Here is a 12,809-nt window from a genome sequence, read left to right as displayed (position 1 = left end):
AATTTACAAACAAATTTAATGAGAAAGGTGATGTCATTTATGTTCAAGTGCAAGGGGTTTTAACTTTTCCCATGGGAAACCTCCCTTTCCTGAGGTGTATGGTGGCCTCTAGTGGCTCCTGTCTTCAGACAAAATAAAGCAGCAGCCATATTAAAAAAAAAACCAAACAAAAAAACAAAAAAACCCACTAAAATAATACTTTATGTTAAATGACATATTTATTAGCTCTGTATATGTGTAACTGCACTTAAGTGCCAGACATTGTTAATCTTCTCCAAGGAAAGATGCCAAAAATATGGTTATCTAGATAGAGATTTAGCTACGTTAAGTACATATAAATCAGGGATAGGCTTGAATCCAACTCCCGTACATAACAATCCTTATAAAAAGATAAGGATTCTGATCCAACGTTAGCTCCAGAGCATCTGCACTCCAAATGACCTTGTGATATTCCTTCATTTTAGATCACTGCAATATAAATAATAAGTGTTGAATAGAAAAAAATGATGGTGGGTGCTGTGCCCCCAGATCCAAAGTTTAAATCCTCAGGGATTTTTTTCCCAGAGGTCTCTTCCATCACCTGCATAATGCCTGTGAAAGCTATCAGTTCCATCCTTGCAGTTCTTAAGGTTCATTACAGTCCTGTGGACAGGGACATAGTCCCCTGCGTCCTATGCTATTGAACAGTAGAAGAGTATTGTTTATTGTGCCAGGTTACATAGACTAGGTGTTGTTTTACCTTGCTTGCATGAAACAGAATGAGTTTTCTTTACAGAGTAGATTCACCTAAATGGATGTTATAGAAAATCCAGCAGGATCTCTTTCTTTGCATATAATTTCCTTCTTTTACATCTTATTGCAGGTGGAGACAAGGTGACCTCTTTGGTAATCGTAGGAAGTCACAGAAGAAGGTAGGACCAATGGATCACCTTCCTTCTCTGCCTGAAAAGATTTGGACTACTAACTCTCAGCCTCCATGATGGATCAAAATCCCTTTAATCTCTTGTGCTGTGGGAGTGCTACTCATCCTATTGCAGAAATTCACTTCAAATGCCAGAACTAGTGTCAGAAACAAAGCCGTAGTAATACTGACTGCCATAGCTCCTGTGGACCACTGTGAAATTAGGGCACGATATTCATGCACTTCCAAAGCCCTAGCAGCTCTGTAACACAACTAGGTGAAAGTGCACAGAATTACAGCACCAGTAACATTTTTAGTGTTGATTGTATATAAATAACCCTCCCGATAGTGGCCAATCTAAGACAGCTGTAGGAGATTTGTAGTGAAGACAGACACTCCAGGAATGATCAGTCATCGTCAGAGGAAAATGGGTGACAGGGAAGCATCCACCCGATCAGCTAGAGAGTTGTTCTTGGGGACAAGCTGGACAGTCCATCACTGCAAGCATTCAGTTACTTTGACTATTCTTCAGCAATTTTCATTATTCATCAGCAAACATGATTTGAGCCTACAGGAGTAGACTGCAGAGCCAGTTAATCTATGTACATATTAATGAATTCCAAAAAAAATCTTCACTTCTGTGCAGTTGACACCTTGGTAGGTTGAAAAGAAATTATTAATATTTTATTGATGTGTCAATGTGGAATCTTTCTTTTGCTAATGAAAAACAAACAGTTCATCTGAAACGAAGTTGTTCTGTTCTCTTCTGGGTATAAGTTATTCTTTCTTTTCTAATTTGATAAGATGGAATCATGAAAAGCTTTCTTTAATCTTTCTTGGCAGACTCAATAAGATTTTACACCATCCTCAGACTTGTTACAGAGCATTGACTTAGACGAAGGTATCTGTCTCAAACACAATGGCTACAATAATTTGTATTCTCAACCCTTAGCTGTTTTGGTACCCAGCACTGTATACTTATGGAAATTTCAGGACAGATTCTCTCTTGCAGTCATATTACCACAAAAGTTACATGACTCTGGCTGAGGAACATCTTTTGCATTTTGTGCACTTTGAGATAGATATCTGTCATGGTTATTGTCACATGGCTTAACCTATATATCTCCATATATCACAGCATAGCTCTGTCCAAGTCCATGCTGGGTAGATGTGGACTTCAGAATCAAAGATGCCTGGCAGAGCCCTTTGCACCATGATGTTAGGTGGAGGTCTCCTGCTGGAGAGTAACAACAAAGATATAAGATGTGGCAGAAGGCCAACTTCATTTCCACTGCTTCTCAGTGCTGAATATTTCATGCATCAGCAGTACCCACAGAAAGAACATACACAAGCATGTTGCCCTGCAAGGTCTTTTCTTCAGGGTGAGTGACAATTATTTTTGTTTTAGCAGCTCCTGTTTCCCAAGAAGATAATATACAACATAACTGAATTCTATGATCATTATAATTTTGGAGAGTGGGACAGTGAAAAAAAAAAAGGGAGTTGGCTGAACCACGGGAGCATTTGTTTGTCCAAAATAAATCCTTCAGTTGAAAAATATTGCAAATAACAACTTGAAAATATTGTTTAGCTTCCTAGGCCTTAAAAGAGATTCCTTATTGATTCCTGCAGCTAGAAGAAAAAACAGTTGCTGCTGTAAAGATACTGTGATATGTCCTGAACTGACAGTTGTAACACTTTACAAGCCATTTGCTACATTAAGAAAGCTCCATGTTTTGTCTATATACTGACTCTATCTTAAAGGGTTTTGTGACATCAGAAATTCTTTCTTACTGAATGTTTATCTATTAAAATCATCTTTGGTTATCTTGCTAGTTCCAGTAATAGTTAACACAACTGACAGTGACAACATGGAAATTACTAAAAATTTAATTTCGCAATAGAAGGATTGAAATGGTATTTAATGCTTTAAAAATAATTGTGCAACAATAGACAAGGAAATGAGTTTATTCCACTGCAAATCTCATTTGCAGAGAGGATGTTGGAATGTTACTTGTTGGTGCTTTCTAAGTGGCACGTCTTTACTGTATTTTTGCTGCAGTCTGAGCTCCTGGCAATCCCAAATATGTTAGTGCCATGACATTCACAGCAGATGCACATCTGTTGTAGTGCTTTACTTCAAGAATGCTCAGACAGTGCCTGGAAGCCTATTGGTGGCCATGGCAGTGCCACGTTCCAAGAGCAGAAGGGATGTCCCAGTGCTGTATGGTGGGCTTGAACATCACATGGCATTTATCCCCCTATCCCCCACCTCCTGCCATATCCTGCTTGCACTCTGTCCCACCCCCCACCCACATGAGTAAGTGAACGTCTCCACTGTATAGAGGAAAGAAATGTCAGAAGTCTGTTCATAACTGCTTTGTGATGTACACATCCATTTATGTCACTCTCCACCTCACCAAGAGGAAAGTCCAAAAATTATGCAACAATTTTGAAATGATAATCACCATTTGTTCAAAAACCTCACCATGTACCCTGCAGTGGATACTTAGAACTATTTGCAGAAACAGTTCCACAGCTGGCATCCAAACTTATTTAAGGAAGGCAACAAAACAGGCCTTGAATACACCTTTCATGAAACTCACACTGAGAATTGCTTAGAACCAAGTACCTTCCAATAAAAGACAAATTAACATAGTAAAAGCTAAGATTCAGAAACTTTGTGGGTAAGCATGTTTCTTCTGTGTACTGAGACACATAACTCAAAACTGCTCTCTTACAGTATTTAGGAGACATGGAAAGTGTTTCTGGCATCCCTGAATGGAAATTCAATCATTTTTAGTGAGCTAAATCTGAAAAAATAGCTTGCTCCAAAGTGTCCGGGTGTGGCTGTTGTTGTCCACTAGAAAGTGTCTGCTGTTACCAGTAACACAGACCTTTGAATCTGGAGGCTTTCATGCAAATAATTTTCCACTGCAGTTTTAGGTTTCAAAAGTGTAGATGTTAGAAAGATAAATTACTACTTTTTTTATTAGACCAGACTTCCACAATATGACCTCTGTACAAATTGTTTGTCCCACATCTAAAAATACAGAAACAGTGGTTTAAAAACAGGAAATATATATACACATATATATACATATATACATATACATATATATATATGTGTGTGTGTGTGTGTGTGTGTGTGTGTGTGTGTTTAATAACCATCTCAACTCAGGTTGAGAGGGCTTATATCTATTCAATTGGAGGTTTTTCTTTTGTGTTATGTGATTTTTTTTCCCCCTTCGAAATACAGTAAAGTCTTCAGTGTTAGCAAATGAAAACACAAAGGCCTGTCCTTCACCGCTTTCCATTTTATGGAACTATGACATAAAATGAACAAGCAGGAGGTGTCAGACACCAATAAATCATGACAGGAGAACAGTGAACTTCCTGCTAAGCAGTGTAATGGCTATTCCAGGTGTACATTAACGGAGAATCAAATGAATAGCTGTCCAAAATGCTTATTTGAAACATCTCTAGAGGGATTTTCTATTAGCTAATTCTTTGTCATTTTCTCCAAGTATCATTAACACCTGTACTGTATTACAGTGCAGCAGATGGGTATAAATCCTTACCAGGCATTTTAAGAGAATTGGAGCCAGGTAAATTTCTAAGACAATGCAATTTCCACTACTTTTAACAGAAGTGCATTGCCTCAGGTATCTGTGTGTAATGGCCCACCCAGCTAGCACTGAATCTGCAGAGTTAATTCATTTGTAATACAGTGAGAAGAAATTTATAATCACTATCATTCAGTGTAAGTCAGAGTGCAAGCAAAATCTCATAGAGCCCATTCCTATATGTGCAACACATACTGCCTTTACCAAAGCAGCAAAATGTACTCACGCTGCACTTTGTCATCTTCACTGGTTCTGAATTCACATAGAGTGCAGTGATGTGCTGTAACAGGCTCCCCAAGGAGGTTGTGGATGCCTTATCTCTTGAGGCATTCAAGGCCAGCCTGTATGTGGCTCTGGGCAGTCTGGTCTGATGGTTGGTGACCCTGCACATAGCACGGGATTAAACTGGATGATCATTGTAGTCCTTTTCAACCCAGGCGGTTCTATGATACTATGATTCTATGATTCTATGAAAACAATCTGGTTGTTGACATGACAGCAGCTGCTGTCAAAGGCAAGAAACGTCTATAGCAAACTATTCTTAGTATGCAGTACTTCTCAGCTGAAGATCTCAGTTTAAAGGCAGTGAAATCCACAGAATCCAATTTGGTAAGTACACAGACTACATTTTCAGACAGGCAAATATTTATGTGCATGTGTGTGCATATTTGTAAACATATATAATTACAATAATCCAGAGTCTACCTCTGCAATACGGAACATGTACAGTTAGGGCTTCAGTTATGCTGATAGATTAGGTACACCTGCTTTAGTATGGAGCTTGATTGTTCAAAACATATCAGTTTTAATACTATGTTAATCGTCATGCAAATTAGCCACCATATGCTTTTTTTTTGGATGACATTTCTTTACCAAGAGAGTGGTGAGGTGCTGGCACAGGCTGCCCAGGGAGGCTGTGGATGCCCCATCCCTGGAGGTGTTCAAGGCCAGGTTGGATGGGGCCTTTGGCAGCATGGTCTAGTATTATATGTGGAGATTACTGGTCTGCCTGCAGCAGGGGTGTTGGAACTTTATGATCCTTGAAATCCCTTTCAACCCAAGCCATTTTATGATTCTATGGTTCTATAACATAGCAACTCCACACAGCAGTTATAACCTTTTACAGTTATTATTATTATTATTATTGTCACTGAGAAGATGGAGAACAATTAAGATAAGTTTATTCTTAAAAAAAAAAAAAAAAGACTTTTATTATTTTTTTATTGTTGTTAAAAATATGTATGTTTCACATCCACGCTTTTAAAGGGTAATCTCATTATTCCTCTTAAGTCAGTTATTGCACGTTCTCTAAGTACCAAATATGTCATATGGTCCTATAGCAGCACAGCAGGCATTTGAAAATAGGCGGTTATATTGATGAAGTGAAATGATCTTTCTGATTTTTCTCTAGGTTAATTCTCCCCCAGGTGCTGCCTGGGTATGTTCCAGCCTAACTCATGAGTCTGTACAACATACAGCTCTGCCTTTTCCTGACAGATACCCTGATCTGTAGGAAACTAAAATTCCTTGAGTCTGTTTACAGTTTTGTGTCAAATTTAATCCAGGTTCATCAAGAGCCACTTTGTGAATTTGCAGACTGCACTAAAAGAGCACTTTGTCCCCCTTCCAGAAGCCAGACTCCAATACTTTTAGCATGCCGCCAGACAGCCAGACATATCATGAAATAATAATAATATGCTGTGCTGGAGAGAACTTCAGGTGATACTGAGGGCCCTCTGCCTTCTTCAGCAAGATTAGGTACTCCTACTGCATATAACCATTTCATATTGCCCAGCTTCTTCAAAGCTAGCAACTCCTCAGCTTCTCTCAGTGCTTTAAATGCGCTCTGTATAATTCATGAGTTCTGTAGAGACATGGGAATGATCTAAAATAATCATTGGCAGATAGGAAGAGTAGCAGGGAAACTGAGACGCAGGCACAGCCAAATGCTCACCAGTAGTATGTGCAAGGCTTGGAAACTGCACGCCTGTTCTAAGACCCTCTCCTTCACCTTTCCATATAGACACAGTCAGAAAAGCCAGCTGGAACAGCATGTAGTTTTATGCAGAAGATCATTTTACAAAATAGTGTTCTGTCAGGTCCCTGCCAACAAGGCAGACCTCTGCTGGGTTCTCTTGTTCCAAACCATAGTTAAATAACAGGCTTCAGAGAAACCTGAAGTTTGTAAGAAGCCAGTAATTGTATTTATTCCAAGTGATGAAGAAATAAGTAATTGTAAACAAATTCCAGCAGGTAAAGTGAAAAGAATTCTGAAGTAGAAGGTAAAAAGTAAAAAGCTCATAAATAAAGCAAGACTTAGAACAAATACAAACAAACAAACAAAGGACCAATTAAGTCAAGTAATCTCTTCAAACCAATTAACTGCTTTCTTGTGGCCACAGTAGGGAGAGGAAGGGACAAGACATGATCAGAAAAATAAGAGGAACAAAAAAGCAACATAAATGAACAACCACCACTGCTGCAACTCAGTCCAAACCTGAATCCAGATTGAACAATAAATCAGTGAGTCAACTGGTCATTAACAGAGAAGGAAGATACCTTCAATTCATGATTCATGCCACTTTTAGAAATTTATTTAACTGCTTAATTCTAACACAAGATGCAGTCTTGAAAGTAACCCTGCTGTTCACTGTGAAGGGTGTTTACTGAATGATTTCTTTAACAGATTTGGGTTTGGTCCCATAGCTGAAGGAGAGGAGTACTGGAAAAAAACAATGTGACTGCTGGCGTCTGGCATTTGTTTCTTTTCTTCAGTGTCTTACAGTAGCAAGGTCTCAAAGAGTTTCTGAGTTTCCATATTTCTCCCGTTCATATCTAGAAAGATTCTATTCAGAAATTTAGTAATAAGACAGCATTTGTCATAAAAATACATTCTCTTGTATAAGAACTTTTTTCCCTCTTTCTCTTTCTTTCTTTCTTTCTTTCTTTCTTTCTTTCTTTCTTTCTTTCTTTCTTTCTTTCTTTCTTTCTTTCTTTCTTTCTTTCTTTCTTTCTTTCTTTCTTTCTTTCATTTTCTTTCTTTCTTTCTTTTCTTTCTTTCTTTCTTTTTTTTTCTCTTTCTCTCTTTCTCACTTTCCATTGCTCCTTCCCTCCCTCCCTTCCTTCCTTCCTTCCTTCCTTCCTTCCTTCCTTCCTTCCTTCCTTCCTTCCTGGTAATATAGAAAATAAAATACTATAACTACAGTTTATTCCAGAAAGAAAAAAAATCTCATAGTTCTATATTCTGACCTCTCTTTTTTTCAAAGTAAATCTTTAAATAGATCAATTTTTAATTTTATTTATTTATTTATTTTAAGTATAGTTCATGGCATCACTTTGTCATGGAAATAAGCCTGAGTTGAAAGCATAATTATAGATCAAAATATATTGAAGCTTAGTTCTAGCTGGATTTTTGTTTTATCCTTTTTGTTTTCATATAGATGCCAAATCCATATGAAAACATTTCCAGAGGTTTCTTCTCAGTACAAAGCTGTCTAAGTCATTCAACTCCTTGCCATGTTTTGGGTGTTAGTGATGTCTTCACTTACTACAGGTGAACTCAAGAATCCTAAGCTTGAATCCTAGCCAAGTAGGAAGAAGACGCCGCCACTTTATATCTTCTTACATTTGCAGATCACCGTTTTAAAATTACTGGTACAATTGCATAAATTTGGAATTTGAAAACTTGTTAATTTTCTGTCTTTTCAGTAGATATGTAAACAGCCCAGTATCATTAGTTATTAGAAAGATAGGAAATAAAGGGAAAAAAATAAAATAAAAAATATTAAACTGTAAAGGAAACAAGCAAACAAGTAACAGAAAATGTTCCTTTGGTCATTTAGAATTTGTGGATGAAAACTGTTAGAAGATGTGATGCATCTGATAATATTTTGGCACAGTACTCATGGTGCAATAAGGCAATCATTTCTGTCTTGGCTTTCTCTCTCCAGACAAATTCCAGATCCCTGAAGGTGTAGCAGAATGTTACTGACTCAGAGAACTGCTGGAACAAGACAGAATCTCTAAGAAAAATGGCCTGAATAAATTCTCCATGTTTTTGTAAGAGGTGTAAGCATATGATTCTCATATATCAGCTATGTATGTGGACAGGAGTTCCCATACTTCTGAGGCTCAACCCACTTGGCAAAACTTGGTTGTGTGGGTGTTGCCATTTCTGCACATAAGAACCATTTCATGTGAAAATATCCAAACCTGTGTAACAAAAAGAGTGATTGATTTTTTATAAGAATCAGTGGTGATATCTTTTCCAGACAGATAATTTATCAACATGCCTAGAGTTTCCAGGAAAATTTATACTGTCCACTTTAAGATCAAACCAGCTGCTGACTGTTTTTCCAGAAGCTTCAGTTTGGTTTTTTAACATCTTTTCAAAAGACAACACATACGTTTTAACTACGTTCACTGTGCTCGTCAAGAAACTTCACCAGTTTCAATAAACGTAGAAAATCTGCAGTTTATGTACTTGAATTTAACTAAGTTCCTTGATGTTTTAAATGTTCTGTTCTTTTATTGGCTGCCTCCATCTGTATCTGTCAATTCACTGACCACACAGCCAAGGCTCACTTGCCAAACAGCACAAAATAAGTTCATGACATCCATTTTCTTCGTCCATTTACTCTCAGGTCTCAGGTTCTGTCTGGTACTTGGTCATACTATGTTCTTACACGGACTTCTATCAACAGTTTTCAGAAATATGTAACAAAATAATTAGAAATAATCTCAGAAAACCTAATTAAAAATCTGTTTCCTACTATTGTGGTTTCTGTTAAATATATTAACATCTGTAGTTAATTTGATACCTCTCAGTTTTCTGGGGAGATTTCTGTGGTATTTAATTCATCTATTACAAAATTTCAGTCTTCATGAATTCTTATTCCTTGAAAGAGATGTCGTTTGCAAAGAAAATTTTGGTGTATTAGCATTTCAGCTGCACTGATAGCCGATTGAGGCCCTTCCTAGTGAAATGACTTGTGACATTTCCTATGAAAAGACTACAGAAAGAGGATTATTTGGTTGATATCACATTTGACCGCTTTCATATGTCAAAGGCTTCCTTTTATAGTTATCTCTTCAATAGTCCCGGTTTCCTGGAAATCACTAACATTGTCATAAAAAGCTTAACCCACAATAACACCCCATAAACTGTCTGGCAGCTCACATCTGGGGACATTCTTCCACATCTGGATGAAAGCTTTCTTTTTCCCTTTTAATTCTTTGTATTCTTCCCCCCCNCCCCCTTTTATTTTATTTTATTTTATTTTATTTTATTTTATTTTATTTTATTTTATTTTATTTTATTTTATTTTATTTTATTAAAGCGTATTTAATGCCTTGATTGTACTAAAACAAAGAGTTGTTGGAACATGCAGTTATAATTCCTTAATCCAAGAAGAGTGCAAAAGCACATAAATGAGCTATAAACTGATAATGCAGTTTCCTACATTGAAAAATAATAATAATACTCATTTGATAATCTTGGCTATCCATTGGCATAGGCCAGTCAATATGTTTCATCTTGTAATTCCTGCAGGTTTTCTTTTATGGAGTTAACAGATGTCAGTGAGTTGACAATATTAGCCTGTTGAGAATAATGTCTTTCTGTCTCCAAGAGCTTTTATTTATTTCTTATGTAAATTGGCCCATATAATCCTACTAATCAACAAAACACTGAAACGAAGATGTGTAAACAGTTCACAAAGTCATGAATTTACAGGGTGTGAGAAAAGGAACAAAAGACAGTCCGTATTTAAGACAGAAGAAGACAATTTCATAATAAAAGAGGTTAATACTATCATTTTTCAGTGGAAGATTTATTTGTTCAAGGCGTAAAAAACAACCAGAGAAAACCAATTGCATGGAAACCAACAAGCAGTAGATGTGTGTCTGTAGGAAGTCTGTCTATCCACACACTTTTCTGAACCTGGAATAGAAAACGAGTTTTTCCTGAAGTATACAAACTGTATACTCAATATATTCAGTATATTCAGTAAACTGTGTATGCAGTATAGATTCTTTTAGACCCTCACCACACACATAAGAGCAGCTAAAACTGTGGTGCAGCTTTGCATTGAAAAGCCCTAGTCTTTCTGTATTTGTGTGAAAATCTCCTCTATGTTTATTATACCTGATATATGCCTATAGATCTGGCAGTGGTCAAGTACATTTGGGAGGAATGTTGTTCTGCCTGTACCGTAGGAAGACTGTTTTCTCAGGAGAAACTAAGGTAGAAACAGGATTGCTAGGGTCTGTCCACTCAAATGTCCTAATATCCAGTTGCTGCGGGTAACCTGAATAATACAAAACCAAAAAGAACATAAAACAAATGAAAACTAGTTTAGAAAACTATTCTATGAGATGGATAGTTGCATCAGTGGTTGCATGAATATGCTCTGAGCTGGAGATGGTGTCAGTCGGGGAATCCATGTCACAGGAGAGCTTTCTATCAGCAAATGAAGTAAAAAGTGTCTTAATGGATAATCCAAAACCCATATTGATCAAACTTAGATAACGAAGACTTGAATATGATCTTCCCAATAAACATGGGCTTAAAGATAAAATCCTTCTGACTTCCTCAGAAGGCCTAAGAAAACTTTGAAGTTCAGTCAGCCTTGTCTGAGTTCTTTATTTCCATCTTTAGAAATGTAGGTTTCATCAAGGGTTGATTTTGAGTGAATTAAGCTGGGAGCACTTTGCTGTCTTCAGTGAGGTACAAAACACTTAGAATAGCAAACAACTTAGTCAATGAACAGATCTTGGGCAATTTGAAAATAGTCTTCAAAATTTTTATTTTTTTTTTGTAAGGCAGCATTCTTCCCCATCTCTTACTCATGCAGCACAACTATTTGATTTCTGAGACATTTTAATTGCTTTCCTAACTGGATTCAAAAGAAGGAAAGCTATTAGTTTTTTTTCTTTGAAACTAAGACAGCTGAGACAGTTAGGAAATGAAAAATACTTTCCAAGAAAGATGGCCACAAGTAAAAGAGGAGAATTAATGCAGCAGGGCAGATGGATTTTGAGGAATATAAATGTTTTCACTCCATTGGTTATTTATTAGAAGGCCTCTTTTACTCTCTCAATTCCCAAGTTTCATGGAAGGGACATCAGAACGTAAAGTAGTACATTGCATTCAACTGTAATATAGTTTTACAGGAGGCCCCATATAAAAAAGGAATAATATATTGTTAGCAACAATATCCTAACAACAGACACCATTACGCATTAATTTCCCTAGCTTTCCCCTTTATGTAGCCATGTTCATCAGCCAACCAGCTATTCAAGAGGAAAAATTAATTAGAATGTTCTTTATAATGAATCCACTGAGATCACATTCACTACTATTCTTGGTAGCTATTCAGCGATGTAAAGCAGACATCATGCTGACTTACCCTTCTCTGTGATGCTTGTGAATCTATTGTATTACTAAAGAAGTGGAAAGCAGTAAAACCACACCTATTTTAATGTTCATATAAAATATTGATCTCTGTTGGGAAAAGGTTTTCATTTTTAATGCATTACATAGCATTCTTAACTCTAGACACAGAGGATAGAGTTTAAGCTATTTGAATTTATTTATATTTTTAAATGCAACGAGAGTTTTTCTGATTTCTGTTAAAACAAGCAAAAATGTTGAACTGCTTACATCTTTCAGACGCAATAAAAAAACCATAAGACTCATTTAAGAACAAAAACAGTTTTACTTTCTTGATTAGTACATAGGTATCAGACAGTTCTTCACAGTTCCTGTGTATAGGCAGGAACCTTATCCTCATCCTAGATATAGGTACGCACCACTTTCAAAGAGTTTGATTTATATAGAGAGGTACATAAAAATGTCCATGAGACCACTGGCATCAGGGGACAACAACTACAAAGCATGGCAATGAGGTCACAGCCTCAGAGATGAGGTGAGATGAGGGGGGGCACGGCAAGACAAAGAAAAAATTTTTTTTCAGAGCAATTCAGAAGGGAATTGAACAAAAAGGATTGATGCTCATTTTTTTTTTTCTTCAGTATCCTCAGCAGTCCTTGAGTAAAGACACAGTAAATCAGGTCACGTCCGTATTGTTAATATTACCAAAAGATAAAGCCTACTTAAACTTCATCTGATTTGCTACTCACTCCTTATCCTTTATTTTTTGTTTGTTTTGGCATTCCATAATCTCTTTCTTTCTCAAATTTTCTCAACAACTGTTTCATTTATCTATTTATTTATTTATTTATTTATTTATTTATTTATTTATTTATAAGCATGTGCTTAT

General features: G+C 36.6%; 1 long non-coding RNA gene across 1 annotated transcript; it reads left to right on the top strand.

Annotated features, from left to right (window-relative positions):
• Positions 1–5,006: 5,006 nt before the first annotated feature.
• On the top strand, positions 5,007–8,592 carry LOC107306156. The gene is made up of 2 exons (XR_001552026.2): positions 5,007–5,136; positions 8,478–8,592. It is a non-coding gene; the product is annotated as an uncharacterized LOC107306156 (long non-coding RNA).
• The last annotated feature ends 4,217 nt before the right edge of the window (positions 8,593–12,809 follow it).

Source organism: Coturnix japonica, chromosome 1 (assembly GCF_001577835.2).
Source record: "Coturnix japonica isolate 7356 chromosome 1, Coturnix japonica 2.1, whole genome shotgun sequence".
Classification (NCBI taxonomy): domain Eukaryota; kingdom Metazoa; phylum Chordata; class Aves; order Galliformes; family Phasianidae; genus Coturnix; species Coturnix japonica.
This window is presented reverse-complemented; position numbering and strand designations above follow the sequence as displayed.